The sequence below is a fragment of the Triturus cristatus genome, chromosome 6 (genome assembly GCF_964204655.1).
Source record: "Triturus cristatus chromosome 6, aTriCri1.1, whole genome shotgun sequence".
NCBI classification, from domain to species: domain Eukaryota; kingdom Metazoa; phylum Chordata; class Amphibia; order Caudata; family Salamandridae; genus Triturus; species Triturus cristatus.
In genome coordinates, this window is record NC_140589.1 from 923,896,810 (window position 1) to 923,909,012 (window position 12,203).

The window sequence follows — 12,203 nt, forward strand, 5'->3', positions numbered from 1 at the left end:
GCTTTTTCGAATTTGTAAATCCTTTTCATTTTAATATACCATTTCAATGGGGAGGGTATATCTCTGGACTTCCAGTTCTGCAATATTAATGATCGAGCTACAGTACAAGAGATATATAAAAATATTTCTTCAGCCTTGGTCAATAACATATTTTCCTTGGATATACCAAACAAGGCTGATTCTCTTTCAGGCTGTAGTCTCTTTCCAATTGCCAAATATATATCCAAAAAAACTGCCTCCCAGAAGGGTTGAATTTGGGAACATGTATAAAATATATTATGCCAACCTCGCTGACCATTAATATGACACCTAAAACAGCGATTTTCAACTTCCGCATACCGTTTCCCCAGAGCTTCTGGAGTCAGATAGGCCAGCCATCGAGATAAAAAGGCCATCTTTTTAAAATTAGCTGCACGCAGGGTTTTACTTCCAAGATAAACTGAGCTAAGTTATTACCGTTGTTATTCTTTCATTGTTTCACCCATGAAATGATATCTGATGAACATGTTTGATATTAAAGGGCTACTATTAAACACAATACACTACATTGATTCATTAAATCAACTTCCCTGGTTCACGCCGGTGATCCTATTACCTAAATTAACTTTATCTATCAGAAGACAAAAACACACTGGATGCAAGAAACATCTTGAAAGGAAGTACTCGCTTGTGCATAGCCTTCCTGTTGCCATTTAAAGGCTGCCATTCTTATCCATAGTGTCTAGGCTCACATTACAAAATCATGATGCATTCTGGTAATTAAAGGTCCCCCAATGTTTCTTCCTTTTGCACTACCAGAATAGTTGTCCCTTATAAGGCCTCTGGTGAGAGACTTGGTATCACTTAGCTGTGCTGTCAAAGCATAGGCCAATTAGAACTTTGCTCTCCAAGGGGCATATCATCAAGGGGCGACGATAATATTATCGCCGCTTTAGAGCCCGTTTTCGGGCGAAAAGCGGCGATAATATTATCGCATTATCATCAAGGGCACGCTAGCGCGTGATTCCTTGACGTATCGCCCCTTTTTCACACGCCTCGCCTTGCATCGATAATGAGATGCAAAAGAGGCGTGGCTGTGAAAACAACATGGGATAATATCGCAAAGGCAGCTTCACGATATTATCAAGGAGGGTTAGCGTTATATGAAATCGCGTTAAGTATGCCTTAACGCAGGAATTTAACATCTGTTAAATTCCTGTCTAAGGCATACCTTACATGGGGGGTGGATTGTGTGGCTAAGACCACAGGCCCTATCATCGAGGATATCGCCGTTTTCCATCATGGAAAACGGCGACATCCCAACTATCTCTGGAATTTTTATCACCTCTGCGATGCGCGTTGTTGATAACACGCTAACCGGTCGATAAATTCCAGAGATAGCCGGCAATAAATATGCAAGCGCTAAGCGCTCTTTGCGATATTTATCACCGGCCCTTGATAATATGCCCCCTTCTGTCTAACCTCTCAATCAATCAGGGGTTGGTAAAGCGCAACTACTCACCCCTAAGGGTCTCAAGGCACTGGGGATTAGGATCGTCAAATACAGGTACAGGAGGGCCAGATCTGTGCCAGATTTCCAGAACGCCGCAGTAAGTAAATGAGTTCTGTTTAGAATAATTGTATGTAAGTATATTATATATAGATATCCAGGAAATCTAGTATGGATCTGGCCCTTCTGGACCTATGTTATACAGCCACAGCGAAAACTGAAGGATAGTTCTGCTGTCCGAACCACTATAACATTGTAATCTAATTACCTACTGGCGGTCGCCAGTAGGTAGTTATAGTTAGGACCTATTTTCCATAGGAAATCCGCAACATTTTATTCCCAATAAGTCTGGCGCCGGTTGACGAATCCTCGCGAAATTTTCCAAACTTTTGGCCTGCTCCGCTCCGCTCCTACCCTGATCCTAGTTTTGCGGTGAACCGTCAAGCGGGGGCCGAGAAAAAAGGGGGGTCCCAAAATGCGTTTTCCCCATGCAATTTCCCATAGGATCTGTTGTCGCAGCTACAGCCCGAACCGCTGAACGGAATGACACCAAATTTGGCAAAGAGTTAGTCCCCAGTTCGGACTCGTGCCTTTTGCATATATGGTGTAAATCTGTTCAGTAGTTCCTGAGAAAATTAGAGTTAAAAGTACATATATATCTATGGCCTCGGAGGATCCGCGCACCCTACCCACACCGTAAGCGCACCCTTCCCGAACCAAGCGCGCACCCTCCCGATCGCGTGCTGAATGCTAATTGGCTGTTGAGTGTCTCTCTACATTCGAAATCAGGAACTGTTGGTGGCCATTTTCTGCCTCGGTAGAAGCGAGGCTGAAGAAGCAAGGGCATGTGTGTAAAACATACAAAGGGGGCAGAGTGGAAATACTCTAGAGGTGCTTAGGGGGTCCCAGAAGGACCTCCTGGGGCCCCTTTTAAAAAAAAAAATACTGCAAAATGCGCGCACGGTGCACGCATCCTATCGCGTTGGATGCACGGAATCTCTTGCGGTGTGTTCGCGGATCCAAGGGAAAAAAAATGAAATTGTTGGGAGATAAAGATTAACCTTAAGTGTTTTGTTCTTGAGTGGCTCTAAAAAGAGCCGTTGTGTTCATTCAGAGTTTTTGGTACTTAGAAGTAAGTACCTATACAGAGTCTAAAGTTGTTGAGGAAGACTCTGTTTCCTTCATCAGTAAAGTGTACTCCATCTCTCCTATACATCTCTTGCATATGAAAATGCAGATGGTCATTGTAAATGGACCCCATTCTGTAGTCTCGGAGAAAAGCAGAAACAGAGGTGTATCTTTCTTGGCGTGGAGGTTCCACAACAAATTCCTCATCGGACGAAAGGTCTGATTCAGATGTTGGTTGTTGTGCAGAAGCCATTGTTTTGAGAAAAATTGCAGCTGTGGAAATCTTCCCCAAAAATTTTCTTCTAGATGAGATGTTCCTCTAAAGAAGCTCAAAGAAGAATGATTGAAATGGCTGGGGTCTTTCAGTAGTTAGAAGAGGAAGTGTAATGAACCAATCAAATCTCTTTTTTGGAGGTCACATGAGATCCGCGCACCGTGCGCTTACGCAGCACGCACCCAGCGCACATCCGCGAAATTGAATTTAAAAAAATTATAGGATTAGATGTAAAAATATATTAGTTTTAAGACTAGTTTAGAGTATGTCTTCAATTAATATTCATATGAAATACATATATATGTTTTTTTAAATGTTAAATACTTCGCGGGATCCGCGCACCTACCTGATGCAGATGACGCATCGCGGAAGCGCGTAAACGTCGCGTTACGTACATCGAACGTGTCGCGTATAGGCTGAGAGTCGCGTACCGGTCGCATAGCGATCGCGCACTAACCACGTACCCGACGCATACCATGCACGGACGCTATCGCGTAGGAATTGTGAACGGTGCGCTTAGGGTGCGCGGATCCAAAAACATTAAAAAATATATATATAAAATAAAGTTTTGCACATATAGTTCAAATAATATTTTGAAAAAAATATGTTTGAAAAAGCAATTACCTTCAAATAATATTTTTTAATTTTTAAAGTAATTAATTGAAAAAATAAGTTTAAAAAATGGTGATAAAAAAGTCTATAAAAAACTAAATTACTGAATTTCACACACTGAATTTGAAAAATATACAAATCCAATCAAAATCATTAAACATGACATCTTCAGAGATAAGTTAAAGAGAGTAATTAGCATTTAAAAAACCTTTGAAATTCACTGAAAAAACCATAGGTTTCATGCACGTTATAGTTAGGAATTGGCATTTAAAAAACCTTTGAAATTCACTGAAAAAACCAAAGGTTTCAGGCACGTTATAGTTAGGAATTGGCATTTAAAAAACTTTAGAAATTCACTGAAAAAACCATAGGTTTCAGGGGTGTTATAGTTAGCTGGACATTTCCCTCGTACAAAACCCTAGAAATTCCCCTGTTATAGTTAGTTCAGCTAACTATAACTCGCGCCCCCGCAATGCACTGCTGATGCCGTCACATATTACATAACTCATGAGAGATGAGCACAGCGAAGGTTCCGAGATGGAGTGTGCCTGAATATCAAGGTGTTAATAAATTTGGGGTTGTTGCCATGCAGGGATTTGAATATAAGGCAGCCCACCTTAAAAGCACAGCATTGAGGAATTGGGAGCCAATGCAGTTTCCGCAACAAAGGGGTAGCTGGTTGCCATCTCGGTTGATGAAGAATCATTCTGGCTGCCTGATTTTGGGACATCTGTAGCCGTTTGAGCAAGTTGATTGGCATGCCCAAATACACAGAATTAGCGTAGTCCAGAAGGGACAGGACAGTGGCTACAACCACTTGGATCAGAGCTTCCTGTGTAAGAAATCAATGTATCTTTTTGATCTTCCTCAGTTGAAAGAAACAATTAAAGATGACCGTGCCAACCTGAGTTTTCAGTGACAGGTCACTGTTGAGGGTGACTCCTAATGTTTTGGCCGATGGAGAGGGGGAGGGAGAAGGGCCTAGCTCTGATGGCCAGTAATGAGGGTCCCAGAATTTATGGCTGTCCACTATAAGAACAAGTTCCGTCTTACCAGGGTTTAACTTAAGATGGTTGTGATCCATCCATTGTTGGATATGTAGCATGGTGGCCTGAAATTCGGTGATGGAACTGTATGAGTTATCGACCAAGGACACTAATTGCAGGTCATCTGCATAATTAAAGACCGTCACATTCTTGTCTTTAAGGGACTGGATTAAGGGGAGAATGTAAAGATTAAACAGATGGGGAGAGAGGGTGGATCCTTGTGGGACACCGCAGTTGGTTTTGCGTGGTGGGGCCAGAAAATGGTCTTGGCGGACGGCCTGGAAATGGTCCTCCAGGAAAGAGGCGAGCCAACGAGCCGCCGTACCTAAGATGCCAGCTTGTTTGACATGGTCGACCAAGATAGTGTGGTCGACCGTGTCGAAGGCGGCGGAAAGATCCAGTAGCACCAGTGCTTGGGGGGAGCGTTTATCTGCGTTGTCAGGGAGAGTGTCCAGGACAGCCAGAATTACAGTTTCAGTAGAGTGGGCTGGCCGGAAACCTGCCTGATAGGAGTTGAGGTATTTAGATTCTTCCAGGAAAGCAGACAAGCATTTGGCTACGGGGGCCTATAGCACTTTTGCCAGAAATGGAAGAAGGGAGATGGGACGGTAATTAGGTAGAAGTGTGGGATCAGCACCAGGTTTCTTCAGTAGGGGGACCATGATGGCTTTTTTAAAGGCTTTAGGAACTTGACCGAGGTGAGCGAATCGTTCAGTAGCGTGAGTGCCTGGCCCGGGTAGACTGATAGGCAGTCCTTGAGTATGTGAGGTGGGAAGCAGTCAGACGGAGCTCCTGATTTAACTTTGACAAGGAGCTCCTGAAAGATCTCAGTACTAATCGGGGAAAGCAACTGAGAGCACAATTGTTTTTGTGCATGGTAGCGGCGGGCGACATGAGGGGGTGCAAAGGAATGCTGGCTTTGATGGTGATGATTTTTTCAATAAAATAATCGTTTAGAGAGTTGCATAATGCCTGAGAGGGCATGACCGTTGTGAGGACCCTGTCTGGGTTGGACAATTCATTCATAATAATAAATATTTCTATAGAGCTTTTGTTAGAGTTGAGAATACGTGAGGAGAAGTGAGCATCTTTCGCTGTGATGATGGCCTTCATATATTCTTTCCGGGCTAAGGTGTATAGAATTTTCTTGTTAGGGGAGTATTCCCGTTGCTACTGCCTCTCTAGTTGGCGCAAGGCCAGTTTCGGAGTTTTAAGTTCAGAGGAGAACCATCTCTGGGCGTCGGGCTAATTTAACTTTCCTAAGGGGTGCGTGCTTGTTACTGGCCTCAAGAAGCCATTGTGAGAGATTTGCTTCAGTGTCATCGATATCAATGCCCGGAGATGGGTTGGTGCTGGTGTCAAGAAAGTCTTTTTTATTGATAGCATTCCATTTCCTGGCAAGGCCGCCTTCAACTGTGCTAATTTTATGAAAAATCGGAAGTATGAGTTTGAATTTTAAGAGATGATGGTCTGATGATGTGAAACAAATTCAACATTGTCTACTGACGTCTAGAGCGGTGGTTAATTTGAGCCAGAGGTTGCAGGTGGGGCACATCGGTACTTATTTTCATCAAACTTTGACTCAGATCATGAGAGAGAAATGCTTACAAAGAGGAATGAGGGAGGAAAGAGAAAGAGGGGAAAACCATGACTAATAGAGAAAGCATGGGTGGAAAAGAATATGCAAGAGAGAGATAAAAGGTTAGGCAGTGGATGGTGGTGGATTAAAGGGACATGAAGTAGAATGAAATCTACACAGCCTTTGGTATACAGCAGGCCAGCATTTAATAGCCCCAACTGTTTGGGGAGAGGATGTGGCCTAATGGCCAGAGCAGATGACGTTCGAACTGAGGAACCAGGTTTGAGTCTCCGCGTTGGCTCAACATCCTGTGAGTCTGGGCAAATCACTTAATCTTCCCATGTCTATCCAAAAAATGAATGTGTGCTTGTGTTATGTAATTGGCACTCATGTACAGCACTCCAATACCTTCGGGTCGAGTTCGCGATATATAAAGCTACAAAAAAAAAAAAAACATTTGCAATGCAATAGGTCTCGCATTTACGCGAGTATAAGCTATTGGCATTGTCAATGACAATGCCTTTTATTTACATTTTATAAACCAAAACATAAATAAAAGTTATTGTGATTTACAATGCCAATAGCTAAAACCTATTGCATTGCAAATGCTTGTTATTGTTCAAACTGCAAAGATGCCCCCTGGCCTGCCTTTCACCTTGGCTGCTGGCTCTGGCATTAGACAATATGACATCACAACTCAGCTGTAATAAGAAATTAGAGTTGAGCAGGTACATCATTTTCTTATTACAAGTGACTAGAAATGTCAAAGCTCGACTGTAATAAAGAAACTAGAGATTAGTTTTTATACTCGAACAACAAGCTCTCATGTATTATAAGAGGATAGCTATCACGCCTGCTTGGAGAGTCACTGGTATGTTGTTATTTGCTGGAAGACTAGCTCTCAAAGATTGAAGAGCTAAACAGGTGGTTGCGACTGCTTCACATGAACAAACGTTTCTGTAACTGCTTCACGTTCACCGCGTTGCTCTTACTGCCTCATGCACGAGTGTGTTGATGTTATTCTCCACATTCAGAGAGGGTGGCTGTTAATGCCTCACACGGAGAGGGTGGTTATTGCTGCCTCACATGCAGAGAATGTAGTTGCTACCGCCTCACATGTTGAGACTGTTAGGGCATCACAAGCAGAGGGTAGATGCTACTGCCTTACATGCCAGCGTTGCTGTTAATGCCTCACATGACAGCGTTGCTGTTAATGCCTCACATGCAGAGGGTGGCTGTTACATGAGAGCTTTTCTGTCATGCAGAGGATGGGGGTCACTGCCTTCCATAACAAGAGCATTGCGGTTAGTGCCTCACATGTAGCTGGAGCTATTACTGCTTCACATACAGTTAGTGCCTCACATGAGGAGTGTTGCTGTTAGTCACGAGGGCATTGTTAATGCCTCACATGGAGAGGGCGGTTATTACTGCCTCACATGATGAGGGTGCTGCTGTTAGGGCCTTACATGCAAAGAAGGTGGATGTTACTGCCTCACATGCAGAGAGGGTGGGTGTTAGTGCCTCACATGACGAGGGCGTTGCTGTTAGTTCCTTACATGCAGAGGGGGTGGATGTTATCGCCCCCGGGGACACCCCCTCAGCCTCACAAAAATATGCTGTCAAAGCACCGAGGGGTCTCCGTTAAAGCCTGGCCTGCTCTGGGCCGCATGGCATGCTGACGAACGGTCCATGTGAGGCTTGGGTTCAGAAAGGCCTCTCCTCCTGAGTGCGACTGCTGTGTCCTCTCGCTGCATTAGGGCCTTTGTTAAACCAGTGCAAACAACCCGACTGTAGGAGCCACTTGCGCTGCGAGCGTCACATCACACGGAGAAACACACAACCACTGGTAGGAAAGGGGCCGACTCCAGTCGCAACTGCAGTGCTCTCAGGGGGCTGTGCAGGCCTGAACCTTGAGGCGTCCCTCAGAAAGGCACATAATGACGTCCCTCCACACCCCACTACCAGTAGCCCATCCCAGTCCTCTGTTACCGGCACGAATATACCGCGCCTATTCACTTACCAAACAAGCATTGGCATAGTCAATAGGTCTCGCTTTGGGAACCTTATAAGTAATTAGTCATGCAGCACAATATCCTTGGTGCAAGAACATCAACTGTTGCATGGCTAAACACTTATAAGGTCCCAAAGGTGAGACCTATTGGCTATGCCAATGCTTGTTTATTTTTAATTTCAGTAGAAAATTATGAGGGTAGATTAATGCAGACTTTTATTAACTGTTTAATATTGTTCCTAAAGTAATGACCAAAGTTTAGCAGAAAATACGTTTTAGATTTTTCAAAGGAAATGTTTTTCTCACGATAACTCTCACCTTCAATACAGAGAAGCAAAGTACCATAGCAACACATCAGACGCACATAAATACTCGGGGCCTCATTTATGAAAAGTGACGCATCACTGCGTGAAAACAGTGATGCGTCACTTTTCACTGCACCCTCCCTGCGACTCCAATGATGCGTCATATTTACAGTATGACGCAAGGAGTCACAGATACGTCAGTATTTCTGACGTATCTGTAGGCGCAAAAGTGACGCATTGCTGGAGTGTGTCACAAAAGTGACGCAACTCCAGCAATGTGTCCTTTCACATGGGGCAAGCCCCATGTGAAAGGGCCTGCCTCAGTCTTACGCCTGCTGTGAGGCAGGCACAAGATATTGACGCATTTGCACCCTAGAAGTGGCGCAGTGAAATCTCGTAGATTTCGCTGCGTTACGTCTACGATGCTTACTTACGTGGGAACGCCCACCCTGCATACATTATACCTGACGCAGGTATAATGTAGCGCAGGGGTTTACAAAGTGACGCATCTACCTAGATGCGTCACTTTGTAAATATGGTGCAACAAGGTCCAGTTTTTACGCCGCTGATGCATCACAAAAAGTGACGCACCGGCGGCGCAAAAGTGACGCAAGGACTCATAAATGAGCCCCTCGCTTTCTGAAAGTAACAGCACATCATTGTCGGCATTCTCGTTGCCAAGAATGTGATGTAGCGATAATTCTTAACAAGGGAAATTACATTGCACTATTGAACAATAAGCTATTTAAAACAAACAAATAGAAATACAGTTGTGGCTTCAAGCAGCAACAGCCTTGATTGTTGCAACATTAAAAGAATATCTCCGAAATACCTCCTTCTGAAGGCACACAGTATTACAGCACGAGCAGCTGCACCATGAAATGAACCCCTTTCAACTCTTTTATGAAAAGGAAAAATATAGAAGAGGAAAAGAAACATGCTCGCATAAAACTTGTCCGTGCAACTTTTAAAAGTAAGGTTTCCGCAGCTGTCTGTGTAAACAGAACCAGCAAATTATTTTTGGCTGCCTAGTTATGCTAACTTAAACGTATGTAAATAAACATTATGTTCAGTTAATACATTTGCTCTAACTTGTGACTGAAACGAACTACAACAATGGCTGATTGGGGGCTGATCTTTTGTCCTCTATCTCCATCTATAATGCATCATTATTGCAAAACAAAAAAGAGTGCATGCATCGATAAGACAAACCTAACAATTATTTAGAGTGGAATTTTTGACAATCCTCCGTTTTCCGCATGGGAACTATAGATATATGGGGGCAGATTTATGTGGGACTTGCGCCCCTTTTACGCCGCCGTTGCGTCACTTTTGTGACGCAGCGGCGGCATAAACCCTGCGCCACGTTGCGCCCCATTTACATCGTGACGCATCTATGGAGATGCGCCACGGTGTAAAGCCCTGCGCCACGTGAAACCTGCGTCAGGTTTCACGTAGGCGTTTCGACACAGGGGGGGGCGTTCCGTCGCAGGAATGCCCCTGAAAAGTGACTCAGTGAAATCTATAAGATTTCACTGAGTCACTTTCCCAACGCTGATGCGTCAAAACCCTGCGCCTGCTTGAAGCAGGCGTAAGGCTTGACGCACCATGTTAGGGATAGGGTAGGTTGGAACAGTGCTGGAGTTGCGTCGCACTTGCGACGCAACTTCAGCACTGCGCCAACCTTACGCCGGCAGATGCGTCACATATCTGCTTGTCCTTGCTCCACGATGCACCGCATTGTAAATGCGGCGCATCTGCGGTGGCGCAAGGGCAAACTTGCACCCATGCTGATTTGCAGGGATGCGCCAGGGAACATAAATCTGCCCCTTGGTCTCCCACTCATACACTCAACTAATCATCTTTTGTCTTGTCTGCCGTTTGTGCAAGTATACAAACAGATAAAACACTGTACATACAAGGTCTACGGAAATAAATTAATAGAAATTAAACTTCCCAGGCAGTTTATTTGCCCAGCACACAGGGGCGACACTCATCCAAGCAGTTGCCTAAACCAACAAGTCCAATGGGGTACCAAACTCGAAGAAATACAATCAAATTAAAAATGACATAACGTTCTGCCCTTGGGGTTATGGGGCCCAGATTGTATCATATGCCTAGTGTGTCAGTTGCTGACAGTTAGTTTAGGGCCATCCTTGATGGCAAAGCAAGTCTTTCAGCTCACCGCAGAAGCACTTAATTATTGTACTATCTGTAGAATGACAAGGTCAATGCAGTCCCTTTGCACAGAAGGCACAGAGACTAGTTTTCACTAAAGGAATATGCCTTGTAAGCATATGCAGACTAAGGCACTTTCTCTTCAGTGTCAACAGTGAAATGTACCCACATGCAGGTACATACAGCATGTTAGTAATGAACACTATTGTTCATGTCTTCTCTAGCCCAAAACAGTCACATTTTATCTTATAATTAGGGCTCCCGGTTTTGTGGTATTTATTTTTTTAACATTTCCGTCTGTATTTATCCATATTTATTTTTGGGTCATTTTATCTGTATTTATCCACATTTATTTTTGTTGCAATCAAAAAAAGGCGCTGCAGCTAGTATTTTTCTACATTTATTTAAATTGACATACATACTTTGTCGGCTGAACCCATAGTGGGAAAGAATAAGGATTCGCTCCACAAATGACTGCCACACGCACGCTGTGTGCCTAGCCACATACGGTGCTGCATCAGAGGCACCTGCGCCCCCACATTCACTTTCTAAAGTTCTGCTTACCTATAATATGTCCATCTAACATTATGTATCTGGCCCTGTAAAAAATAAAACTTTGAAATTCTGATGCATGCTGAATACAGTATATAGCCTGGCAATCTGTCAGTTTTGTGAAAGATATGTTCGACCCTTGAAATATAATTACCAATACCAGGTGTTTTTCCTTCCCAAGCAAGACACTTAATATCTCTGTCAAAAACCAGGGTAAAAGATAAGATACAGGAGACGCTGGTTTGGAATGGCAAATATCACAGCTTAGGAACTTCACAGAACTACTGCTTACTAATATTGACAAAGCAAGAATAATGTGCTTTGTCTTTAGGAAAAGTTTCTTCAATAACAAATATAAAGCATTTAAGACACATGGTCGCACCAAGATTTTTTGTGGGTACAGAGATCATAATTTGTTTACTTTTATGTGTGGAATATTATTCTTTTTCTACAACGGAGTAATCTAGCACTGTATGAAGGCTTAATTTGTCTACAAGGGAAACAGAACTGCTCATGGCATCAGGCACATTTTACCATGGTCCTCATTTACTTGCTGCAAAGATAAAAGACAGCAAGCTCATCAAAAAATAGAGCTGGGAGTGAGACCTTGCCAAGGCTGTCCCATTTCACTGGCATCTCAACAACCCAGGGAGCCAAACCAGCCCACAACCCACGTCTACACAGCCTGCCTCTGGCCAATTCTGTAAAGTGTCCGTGTGCATGCTGTTCTACACTCCTTTCCCCTCTAATACAACAAAAGGTTGCTGGGGCTGCAGCCGATGTCCTGGTGTGTTTTCACACCTTTTAAAGGACTTTGGATGCTTGCACTGCTCAAAGAATTAACTTTGCATGAGCACCACAACGAGGGGTGCAGGAGGGTCTCTGCAGACAAGGCGGCCCCAGATGCACTTGTTCACCCCTCTCCAGAGCGTCAGTAGTTTCAGATTTCATTCGCAGTCCCTGTGCGCCTCTGACACAGATTTTATAGAGGAGCACAGAGGTGGCAGAGGCATTTGTTTTGTCAGTATT